Raw genomic sequence first — 12,396 nt, 5'->3', positions numbered from 1 at the left:
GCCAGTCATTGAACTCTACAATCAGCTCTAACTTTCACCTTCCAACCAGAACACGCTGAAATAAAATCTGAAATTTTCTCCTTTTAAAAAACCTGTTCAATAAAAATTTATTTGAAACCTGAAAACAACAGGCTATAGCAATATCCCACGGCCGTAATAATAAGTTACTAAGTACATAATCAATAAACAAATAATCAGTTCACTCACAGTGGTATTATGTCTTTGTCATGAGCAGAGCCAACAAAATGTTGTCCAATAATGAGTAATTGCCGTTATACAAGAAATAGGTTTTTACCTAATCCAGGATCTTGTTTTTCTAATCCAAACAAAGCCGGTTTTATTAGACAAATAAAGACTGGCAAGCACCCGATAGTCTCTAGTGAAGCTTTATGTGGTCAATTAATCTGGTTTGTTGGTGGAAGGATGGAATTTAAACAATTCGTTTGGTTCAAGAACACCCCCAGAGTACGAGCTTTCTAATCTGACCCGCCACAAAACACATTAATCACTGCAAGGAAGCACACACGTGCAAAGTGAATGGCGATGGCGTTTGTGTCCTTTGTTGCTGCTCCAGCATCTGGGTTTACAGGGACACGCTGGAGGAGCAGAGGTCCTGACGACTGCCATCGACCCGCTTTCCTTCTTTAACTATTCAAAACCAAAATGGCCAGGAATCCTCTGTCCAAGCCATTTAGTTTTATTGCTTTGTTTACATGTCAGATCTATAAATTGCGTTTATGTTTTAGTCCTTTTAATTTCCCCGTAGGAACTTGAAAAGCGTACTGGTTGAACTATTAAGGGAACAGACACTTCATGGTTGCGTGAAGCCCGTTTAGTTTGCCTCCCAGGAACTCACTACACTTACTGAGAGAGCTCTCCGTTGGATTTTGATTTCTTTTCTTTTTTTTATCCACTCTTCATTTCATCAAATCCATTACATTTTCCAGGGTTTTCACTTGTAGTTCACAGGTTGTCCACTTGACATTTCAACTGGATGAAATGTCCATCCAGCTGAAACACACTAACCGCTGCCAGGTCATATTGACAACAAGATTTGACGTGAAAGCTGTTTAAAAAGAAAACTCTTCCACGGTATGTAAAGAAACGTCTGCTGTGTATTTGGGCTGTGAGAAAGCGAGAGAGAGCAAAGCTTTCAGTAAATAGTAGGAAGCCTGCAGCAAAGGCACGACAAGTTGCTCTGCTTTTTTCCTGAGGCTTTGCTCTCAAGTATACTAGCATTGTAAGCTCTATGCTAAGCTTTTAAAACGTGGACTTTTACTGTGATTTGTCTCTCAATCTCACATGCACACATATTGCCTCTGCTTCTAGTGGAAATAATGAATGACTGCATGTGGCACAAAATGTTTTCAGAGCTGTTTCTGTTTTGTCTTCTTATATTAGTTCTTAAATAGAAATCAGAATAAATTCAAATCAGCAGATCAATGCATCAAATCAGTGCATCTTTAGTCTTCATATTTTAAACTACATTTTCCAAAGCTTTGGCTACACCATGTCTGCATCTAAACCTTAACAAAACCGGTACGATAGATATCGTACCGGTTTATCGTACCGGTTGATCTGCCGGATAAACAGGTTTGGCACTAAAAGCATCAGTTTTAAAATATTTTCGGCAAAACATTCTACAGATAATCTGAAATCGAGACGTAACAATTGAGGTTGTGCGGGATTTGTAACTTTCTCAGTAGTTATGTTTTAGCAGGTCCTCAAGAGTTGTGTCACTACATCGCGCAGGACTTCCTGCTCCATGCTGCGCCGCTGTAGTTTCCCTGGCATGTCTCTCGCTGAGAAAACACAACATCTGCACTGGACCTGAGAATGACGCGAGCGTCCGGTGAGAGCAGCGATAACCTGAGAGGGTCTCCTTCCTGTACAGCTGGCCTCAACCCGGCACAACAACTCTCATGAATGAATTAGTCACCGAAGACTGGCCGAGCACGCACACACACAAGCAAACACAATCCCAGATGTAACTTTGGCATTGATGAGTCTCTTTATTCCTTATTGTGAAATAAGGACATCGGAGGCTTGGCATCCATCACGTAAGGAAGGAACAGCGGTGTTATCATGATAGTAAGAATAACATCCCTCACTCCCCGGGATCCACGTCCATCCTTCCAACAAACACACCGCCACCCGTTGGTTTTTTTAATATCCAACAGCTGAGTGACCTCATGTGAAATTTTGTGAATGGAGCAACGTGGCCAAGCGCTCTTATCTGGCTCTGCAGGTTTCAGGCCGTTGTAGCTCCATGACACACAATAACAGTGACGCGGCACATCCTGCTCTGCTCAATGGATAATTTTTGCAATCAATTGTTGGGGGGGGGGTGGGGGGTGTTCGGTGCAGTTTCATAGGAATCGCTCGGTCCAAGCCTCCGATGGCAGCTGCAGATAAATGCACCGCAGTAACAATGTTAGAATGGTTTGTTTGCTTCCCCCCGTTTACCCCATAGACAGTTGCACACAAAGTGAGGTAGTCGAGGAGTGCTGTGGGAAATTTCATACCGTCTTTAAGTTAAAGCAACTTTGCTATAAAATTTGATCCATGTCTGCAATAAAGGCGTAAAACGCAATGTGTTCCTACTTCAATTTTTCTAAGAAAATGAAGGTATTTTATAACCGAGAGACGCTCTTTCAGAAAAACTAATCTTTTTTTTAAAAAATACCAATCCTCTTGTTCATTGTATTTCATTGACAGGAAGTTTGTCTTAAAACTCCTGCTCTGCTGTCAGTTGACTTGGATAACTACAGACACATACTTCATTTCTGCACTTAATTTAACTCAGATTTTTCTTTCCACAAAAACAAGGACTGACAAGACATTTTAACAAGGTGTCACTCAGATTATTTAATTAGTTGTCACACCCTTATACAAAGCAAGCATGATACGCTTGAAGCTAATTAAATAACACTGGAAAACAAACGTTTGATAAAACTGTCAATGCTTTTGCCTTTGTAATCTCATATCAAGTTCCAGTTTTGACCTGAAGCTCTAAATTTGCAGTGATTGACTCTGGTTAGGCCTACCTGGCTCTGAAAAGTTGTGTTTATTGAAGAAAGAGTCATGTGAATCTTTATTTTTTTCACATTCTAAACAGCTGTTTTAAAGCTAAGTTTAATTAATTTATCTCAGTATCGCCCATGAATGCAAAGACTCCATGCAGACTGGGATTCAAATTTTGAATAAACTGCGTATAATGAAATCTGTTCCCATTTGCTTTTATTTTCGTCATTTTACAGACTCAATAAAAGGATTACGAATAAAACAACGACTGTTGAACATCCAGGCATGAAGGACTGAATACAAGCTAGTATGATCATTATTGGTTCAACATATTTTCTGCATTGCCTCTGGTTTCAGCAGCAGGAAGAGGAAAAGTTTCAGGAAGGAACTTCTGTGATATCATGGAAGCTCATAACAAAAAGCTATGACAATCAGTCGCTCTCCGGCCGGGTGACATTGAGGAGACGGCATGCAAATCTGTTTCTTCGCTAGCTAACGAAGGCCACACTTGGAACTGCAGGTGACGGTGCGGCACTGATCAGCTGAAGGAACAATTGTGGGTTTATTCAGAGTTTCTGCAGGGAGAAGCACAGCAGCCGATGCTCATTCCAGACCTGAGAAATGCCACTTCACCGAGTCTGTCCACCTGCTAGCCAAACTCTGCCGATGTTGCTCAAACCACAGCTAGCAAGACACCAGAAACTTCAAAAGCTCACCTATGCTAGCCACCTATAGCTTGTGCTAACCATTACACTTGTTGTTACGATATGACCTGAGGAGGAGATTTTGTTTTCACCACCAGCCTCTAACAGGAAACAAGCCCCTAACTAAACGATCTAGCAGTTCCAGATCAGAATGAGATGCTGCGTTTTGAGCTTGTTTGTCGTTTCTGGACGCTGCTAGCTGTTAGCTGCTAGCTGTAACAGTTAACCCTAACCCCAGAGACCGAGTCAGCCGTAATCACACGGCAACCATTCTATGTTCACAGTGTGTGTGGTACCTGGGCAGTATTAATAGCTTAGGATGATTATGTTAAGTGTTTTTTAATTTATTTTATGGTGTTTAGAACTATTTCAAATGGAGCAGGCCACACATGCTTCAGCTAGTTACCTGGAGTTCAGACTGCTAAAGGTTAATAACAGAGAGAGAGTGTTTTAACCACCCACAGTCCAGTATCGTTGAGTTTATTTGCTTTATGGGTATTTTGTTTTGCTTTTAATCCACTAAGTTACATAAAATAGTCATACAACTTTTGTAAAATGTCCAGTTTTGTTAAAGCTAACGTCAGCTACGCTAGACACAAATAGCTTTCCTGCTCCTCCTAGCTGTGAGCTGCTCCAGACGCTGACGCTCATAAATAATTAATATTCTTTTTTATATTTTATGGACTTAAAAGATATTTATTTATATTCATATACGACCGAGATATTACAATAGATCATTCTGTGGATTATTTCATGTTTATTCATTACATATTTCTGGTGTTGCTGCCCGAAGAATGTAAAACATATTAAACAAATCTGAATCTGGTGCTTTTCTTCATCTGTTTTTAGATTTTTACTGTTTTACCTTTAATAGTTTTAGCTTCATTGTCATTTTATCCTTTTCTTAGTAGCTTCACTTGTGTGCTACTAGCATAGCAAGTTTGTTGACTGTCAGGTTGAATCCTTTCTGTTAAGAGAACGTTTGTGTTCGAGAGAAGCCGTCTGTTCATTGTGTAGGATCTTGCTGTTCAAAGGTGCCAACACTTCGCCATAAGAGATTTCAGCATTAGGCTGCATTTCACCATCTTTTCTTGTAATAAAACTTACGTATAAGATTGTAAGGAATCAACTAAATAATTCTTCGTCAAACACAGACTCATCGAAACAGTTCAGAAAACCTTTATTGTGAAAACCAAAACAGGACAATGCTTTGTGGTGACTATAGTCACATTAGACTGGCAAGCGATTAGTGAAATCTCCAAGCAAACAGAGATTTTGAGTTTTATTCAAGAACATTATCGTAATAATTTCCTTCATCTTGCTCTCATATCTGCTTTCTGTATGCTGGTGTGTTGGGGTGACGTGTGTGTGTGCTTGAGCAGTTCCTGTTGGCAGATGTAGCTCATCAGGAGGTAGTATAAGAGCAGTGGGAGAATTGCCAGAGTGTTCCTACATAACAAGAGCTAATCATGCTCCCCTAAGAAGGTTCTCTTTCATGTCAAGTCAATTATCTTTGTTCTCTCAGATTGCTGGGTCCATGCTTTTCTGCTAGAGGATCTCTTCATAGTTCCCTCCGTCATTCCGTGCCAGAAAAATCTACTTTCTCCTTGCTGAAGACTGACCAGAAGTCCTCGCCGCTCCTCTGAAAACATTCCTGAAAAACACCCACTTACCCGTCCTTACTGATGCCATCACATTATGCCAATCTCATCCATAACAGTATACATGTCACTACCTCCCTGGAGATTATCCACAAATCAAGTAAGACACACCACCAGCAGAACTCCACTTTTTTCTTTTGTTTTCTTTCTCAATCCAAAGTCCTGGTTGATCTCTTTCCTCAAATCTCCTCCTGGGTCCTCAGCTGGAGAAGAAGACCAGACCATTGTAGCGATTGTGGTGTGTGGGGCCATGCCAGTAGACATTCATGCTATTGCTTGCCACTGTTTCTGAATGCATAGCGTCAGCAAGGAACCTTCCTCAAACACATGACAGATGATATAAATCAATATTTATTTTTTTATTCAACAGTTTAAAACTGCTCTTCCTGTTGGTCGCTGCTGTTATTCAGATAAATAGACTGGAACTGTTACCTAGCTTTGGTTCAAATATTATTTCACACATCAGTTGCAGATTTGTTATTTTTGCTAAAAATAAACTTTTGTGAAGAGGTTGATGGCAACTCCAGTCTGTATGAGTGATTTTTTTATAACTGATATAATGAACAGTAGTGTCATGTCAAAGGCCACTGTTATCTGAGAATCAGAATCGGTATAGTTTTATTGGTGTACACAAACAAGAAATTTGACTTTGGTATGTGAAGTATTAATGCATTAACTTTAGAAGAAATAAAATATGGATAAAGGAATAGTATTTACCTGTATTTGCAGACATTTTTGATATATAAAGAAAGAGAATAAGTGGCAACTCTGGCTGTAAAGTGTTCATTGTGTCAAATGAAATAGAAGAGAATGAGGGAAGAAAACATCTCTGTGGCAGCCGGGTTTTTTGTTTTGTTTTGTTTTTGCAAATATCACTCTGTAAACATTTAGACAGTTTATGTCCAGGATGTGTGGGGTCTGCTTTCCTAACCCTCAGCCTGTCCAAGTCCTGGATGGAGGGAAGGACGGGCTCTGTTTGGCTCAGGAGGCGGATCTGACAAAGAGTAAAAACAGGAAGTACTGAAGGGGAATTACTGAAAGAGATGTAACGACATTAAGCACATTTTGTAAAACATTGTTTTTGATGTTGTACGTTTTCTTCAAGTTAAGTTTATTTGTATACCACATTACAGCGACAAGGAAGTTCAAAGCTATCTTACAGTTTTTTCCTTTGCAATTCATAACAATCACCTAATCTATTGAGTTAAAAGTTCAATGTACTCAGCGATCCAGACACAGTGCATGACTGCGCCCTGTGGCTGAATCACTGATAAAACTCATCAGATTGCCATTGGAGCTGTTTTTGCCACTTCCTTTATTTAGCATAGCGAGACGACTGGATCATCATTGGTGCATACAGAAAGTCTGCATACAGTAGAGTGAGAGGTATTGTTGTTAATAAGTCACTGTAGCAACGTTTTAGCAGCATTTGGATAAATTATGCAGCAGTGGTGCCTATTTGCCGTGTGCCTGGCAAACAAGAAGAACACAGAAGGTTTCAAGATGTTCTCAAAAATTTGTGCCAGCATGGCTTGGCTAGACAAACTGTAACACACCTCAATTAAAGATACATTTCCAGGAGAGTTCTCTATAAAAAAAAAGAGGGGCTGGCAATCTACACCACCTTAAAAACGCCACGCAGAGCTAAAATATAATTATTGAGATTGAAGCATATTCTTGTGCTTCAATGGCCAAAATCCCAGATATAAAATTGACTCTCCCTCTGTCCTCGCTCCACGCTTGGAAACAGCAAGGCGCATAATGGTCGGATGACGGGGAAGCCATTAGGTGTCCAGTCAGCCTGTCAGTTCCCATAACAACCAAGACAACATTTTGCAAAGACACATGCATGGTCTGCTCGACCCCGCCTGGGATTTTGGGAGGGTTGAAGTTCACAGGTTCCATCCACTCTAAATGAGTTTGAGGAATTATCAAAGAGATTGGGCAAAAACCTTTAGTCTTTAGATGTCCAAGGCTGGCAGAGACATACAGTATTCTAAATACTTGCAGCTGAACTTACATTGTAAAGTGGTTCTACACAACGTTGACTCAGATGGGGTGAATACAAATGGACACAAATCTTCTTGGAGTTTGAGAAGAGTTTGTGGTTGCACCATGACAAAATGCTAAATCTGGTGGGAATACTTTGGCAAGGCACTGTGAAAGAGTAACATTAGCTTGTTATGTAAGTATTTCAAGCATCCTGAATGCAAGTAAAGGCAACTAAAAATATGAACGAAATGAGCAATGAGCTGAAACTGTGATGAAAGACCACATATTACAACATGTCTCTGTCATTAAGCACAAAAAAGAGAGAGATTGTCCAAATCAGCTCAACGGCTTCAGTGTCTTGGGTTTTTCTGACTCTTTTTCCTACATAAATTTGATTTGGAATATCATCTCATCTCAACGTACAAACTTGAGCAGCACAATTTCGAGACTTTATTGTCACAGACCTTCATCTATCTAGAGACTCTATGCTTCTGTGGGTGCCACCCAGCGGTTCTGGTCCTGCTGGGCAGCAAATCAGAGCAACAGGCTCATGGAGACATTGCCTAGAGCTGAAGCTCACAGGCTGCAACAGAACATGTCGCTTTGCTGTCACTGCCAGACCTCACCGTTACGTCCAGATACTTGCTCCTCTGAAGCTGGACACAATGCACTGTCAGCCTCTAGCCTGGGGGGAGCGGCACAGATATCGTCCCTGGCACACGGCATATTATTCAGGTTTGTTCCTGCAGCTGGTTTAATCAATTTACTGTAGCCTTTGTCTCCACTGACCTTCTATGGCAAAGGAGACTGAGTGAAAATCGTGCCGATAAGCCGTGGCCTCCTGCGTTTCCAAATACCAAGGGATTATTTGCTGCTGAAATGCCATGGGATATCACCGGAGTCAATCTTGACTGCGTGCAAGTAAGTGATGTGTTTGCGAAGGTGGCCTTTGAAAGCTCCAGGCATCTGACATTCATAACAGATCAGGTTGCAGTGAGCCTGTCAATAACGGACACACATCTGATAAACCTGCGTGCTTGTGAACATGTCGTGGATATGTAGGTGTGCATTAATATCCGACTTTTTCTTTTGCTTGCTCTCTGTCTAGGTAGAGGTGTTATGTGGAAGTGACAGCTTAATGACACCGGCAGATAAAAAGAAACTGCAATTTGCTACATCGCATGGTGACATGATAATTACGCCTGACAACTTTGCGAGCCGGTTCATCAATCGTGTGTGTGTGTGTATCAAAGTATATTGGATTTTTTTCTTCTTTTTTTTTTTTTAGGCAATCATTTGAGCTGTGACTATGCAGAAGAGTGAGAGGGGGAAACAAGACGAGAGCAATTCTGCAGAGCAATATTACCTCAGGCTAGTTTCATTCCCTTGTTTGTTACACATCAGTAGCTCGTTGAGGTGCAGCGTAGGTTTTTGCCAGCAAAGTGTCAGGACAGTTCAGTGCTGTGCTTGTTTATGATCTGTTCCCTTTAACAGAGTGTGATGGTCTGATGTTAGAGCTTTACTACCACTTAGTGGTTAAAGCTATACAAATTACACCTAGAATTAGCTCTTTGTAGGTAAACAATGTGGCAAAATGTTCTGAGTGCACACGTTAATTCTTACCTTTTATGTAGGGTGGTAGTTCATATACTTTTACTATATCTATTACAACAACTGTTGTGAATGTTTTAGTAGGAACAATAATTTTTTTAAAGGCCTTTACTCTAATTCGAGTACCAATCTTTAAGAAACACACAAATTTGTTTGCGGCTGGAGTTCAAAAAGTGTTTTATAATTGTGCTTTCCAGTTGTATGGTCAAAACTTTTAGCATCAAGTTTTTTTTATTAATTTACTTGTCCAACCCTAATTGGGTACTGAATATGTTGCTTTCTTTGTCTTAAAGAATTGCTCTGATTTTTTTTAATTTTATTATTATTGTTTTTTTAGAAGGTTAAAAGAGTTCTCTCTCTCTCTCTGTCTTAATTTAGCATAAACCCAGATTAGTCGATTCTGGGGGATGAAGCTAAAACAGCTAATCTGAGAGAAGCTAAGGCCTGCAACAAAGAAACTTAAAAACATTTCAATCATTATCAGGTTTGCACTGAATGGTTATTTCCTGATAAACTAACCGTTATTAACAAATAGCAAGAGATGCTGCACCATAAAGGCTTTTCTGTATGACACACGTACCTAGAAAGGAACATTTGAAGCATCAGTTTAAAAGTAAAGGGCTCTAAAACTCAAAAAAATAAAGATGGTTTAGGTGTATTCCTCTTTTGGTGATGCTTTACAGGTTATGCTAATTTATTCTTCATTCAGGAATATCACTATTGATACCTCTCCATCCTTCATATTCCCTGTAAATACTGATCACCTATTTTGTGAATAATCCCCCAACGTAAACTAAATAACAACAACCAAAAGCTATGCACTCAACCATATAAATATGATACAACTTGAATGGCAATCCATGAGCTCAGATCTTAATCCTGTTGAGCGTAAAGAGCTACAAAAAAAAAAAAAAAAAGCCAATTTGAAAAACTTTTAAAAGCGGGCCAATGACCACCTTTTGGCAAATGATGGTGTCAAATGATATTAAAAATAATTCTAACTATCACCCATCCAATTTGATTGTTGGGAATACTCAACAAAATAAAATTTGATTTGTATCAAGTATGGGATAAACAGCGCGGGTCCTGAAAACACATGCTCAGCTTTTTTTCTAGTTTAGCCATTTGAGACACTTTGATCTCCCTCCAGATCTCAAGCTGATAAAAATCCCCAGCACAGGTGCGTTTCATTATCTGCTTGTTGCCTTTCTCTGCTCCTTATCCGTCTCCATCAAATGAGCTTGCTTGCTGGCAGGACGGATCTCAATTTTCTGCTGCACTGAGAATAGCAATGTCCACAAACGGACGGTTCCTGAATGCCAAGTGATTTCCTGGCTCCGCAGAGATCTCCCTGCAGCTTGTTTGCTTATTCCAGAGGAAATTACTCTTGAGTTCCAGCAACAACACACGTGCTGTTTTGTTTCTGAACCCTAGTATTGTGTCCTTACTTTCATACGAGGGACCAGAAAAGCTGCAACATGAAGCAATGCTCTTTTCATACATTCATGCAACGTCACTTTAATTTGAATATTGGTTGGTTATGCGTGTGTAATTACGTTGTTTTCACAGCAGAGGGCACTGTTGCTTGATTATTGCGAAATAAAAATCCTAGAGTTTAGTGCAATTACAATTGACAAACTTTTATGTTGCGTAGCAAAGTAATTTTGTACTGAATTATAGTACATACAATATTACTTAAGGACTCTTTCTTGAACACAGTCCCATATATTTATGCTCTTACTCCTCTGAATGAATATGAACACTGTAATATCGGTTTAACCCTCCTGTTTATGTTCGTTTCTAGGGTACAGCAATAATGTTCGTGGGTCAATTTGACCCGGGGAGTGTTTAATCATGCAATAGTGTCAGAAATCAAAAAAGTCCTCCAAAACATTTTTGTATCTGATTAGTAACTCCAATACTAATCATTTCAATCAATATTTGTGCAATTATGTTTTTTTATTTCTCACAAATTAAGGATCAATTTACTCATTTGGACATAAAAAATTGAATTTACATTTTTTATGTCCACTGAAAAAATCCTAGACACAAAAAAACTATAATTTCCTTGAAATTGATCTTTGGTAAAAAAATTTATATTACACTTTTTTTTTTTTCAATGGGTGACCTTTATAATTTAACTTGAGACACACAAACTGTTCAGGGTCAAATTGACTCGCTGATTAAAATCAAGATAAATGAGTCATGCAGAGAGTATTTATGTTTTCCTCCACTTCTGCTGAGTGTCACTCAGTGTGGGTGGAGTTTGTCCACAGGAACAGAAGAAGTTCTCCTCAAATGTTGTGTGAACACCTGCTTTCTCGCAGTTTCCTAGTGAAATAAAGAGAATAATGAGAAAGTGGGCTTGTGTGTGTCAGGCTGTGCGTGTGTGTGTGTGGTGTGGTGTATTGGGGTGTGTGTGTGTGTGTGTGTGTGGTGAAATATGGTTCATAGCTACAAGGAAACATAGAGAAATTGACATTTTTTTATCTTTTTTTGCACTTTAACCTGACTGCCGGGTCAAATTGACCTGAACAGTATCTATGTAAAAAGTAGACCTAGGGGTTGGTAGAAATGTGTAAAATGAATACATTTTCACTTTATATGTAGAGTGTACCTATTAAGACAAATAGAAAAGGTTTCATGCAAAAATAATACTTCCAACTATTTTTAAAAAAAATGTAAACTTTAAAACGGGTCAATTTGACCCCCAACATAACAGGAGGGTTAAGAAGGCATTGCCTTCCCTTTGCCTTCACTGTCATTGACCTGCCTGTATGTCCTCCACAAACAGGAACAGACAGGGCTTTGTAAATATACCTCTACTATTAGAGGTGGAAGTTTGAAGTAATCCCCCAGAGTCTGGGCCGTTTCCTCTGACACGCCATAATTAGAAAAGCTCGTTGTCCTTGATTGCAGACAAAATACGTTTTTTTGTTGTCAAGCTTCTCATTCATCAGCCACTCAGACTGGGTATACCCCCGCAAGCTTTTAGTCTCCACGTCACCGCCTGCGGCAAAAACACTAAGCATTTTACTGTTTCCGCTACGGAGGAGGCAGCTGTAAGTACTTACACCGCATTGTTTCATGTTACAACCACAAACTAATGAGATTTTACGTAATTGACAATAAAAAATAATATTTTCCCAAGGAACACAGTGGGAAAAAATTGGAGAGAAATTGAAAGTAGGGTTAGGTTTATAGAATAAATTCCCCACTTTTCAACATGGAGAATAATGTTACTGACCCCAATTCACTGGGTTTATAGTTTGGTTACTGCACACATTAGGTGGATCCACCTAAAAACAATACCCAAGGTTGACATAGCATTGTCCCTACGACGCACTCACTCATAAAGTGAGAGGCCAAGGCTGAGAAAGTATTGTTTTCCTCGTAAAAGACAC

Source organism: Xiphophorus couchianus, chromosome 9, assembly GCF_001444195.1.
Source record: "Xiphophorus couchianus chromosome 9, X_couchianus-1.0, whole genome shotgun sequence".
NCBI lineage: Eukaryota > Metazoa > Chordata > Actinopteri > Cyprinodontiformes > Poeciliidae > Xiphophorus > Xiphophorus couchianus.
This window is presented reverse-complemented; position numbering follows the sequence as displayed.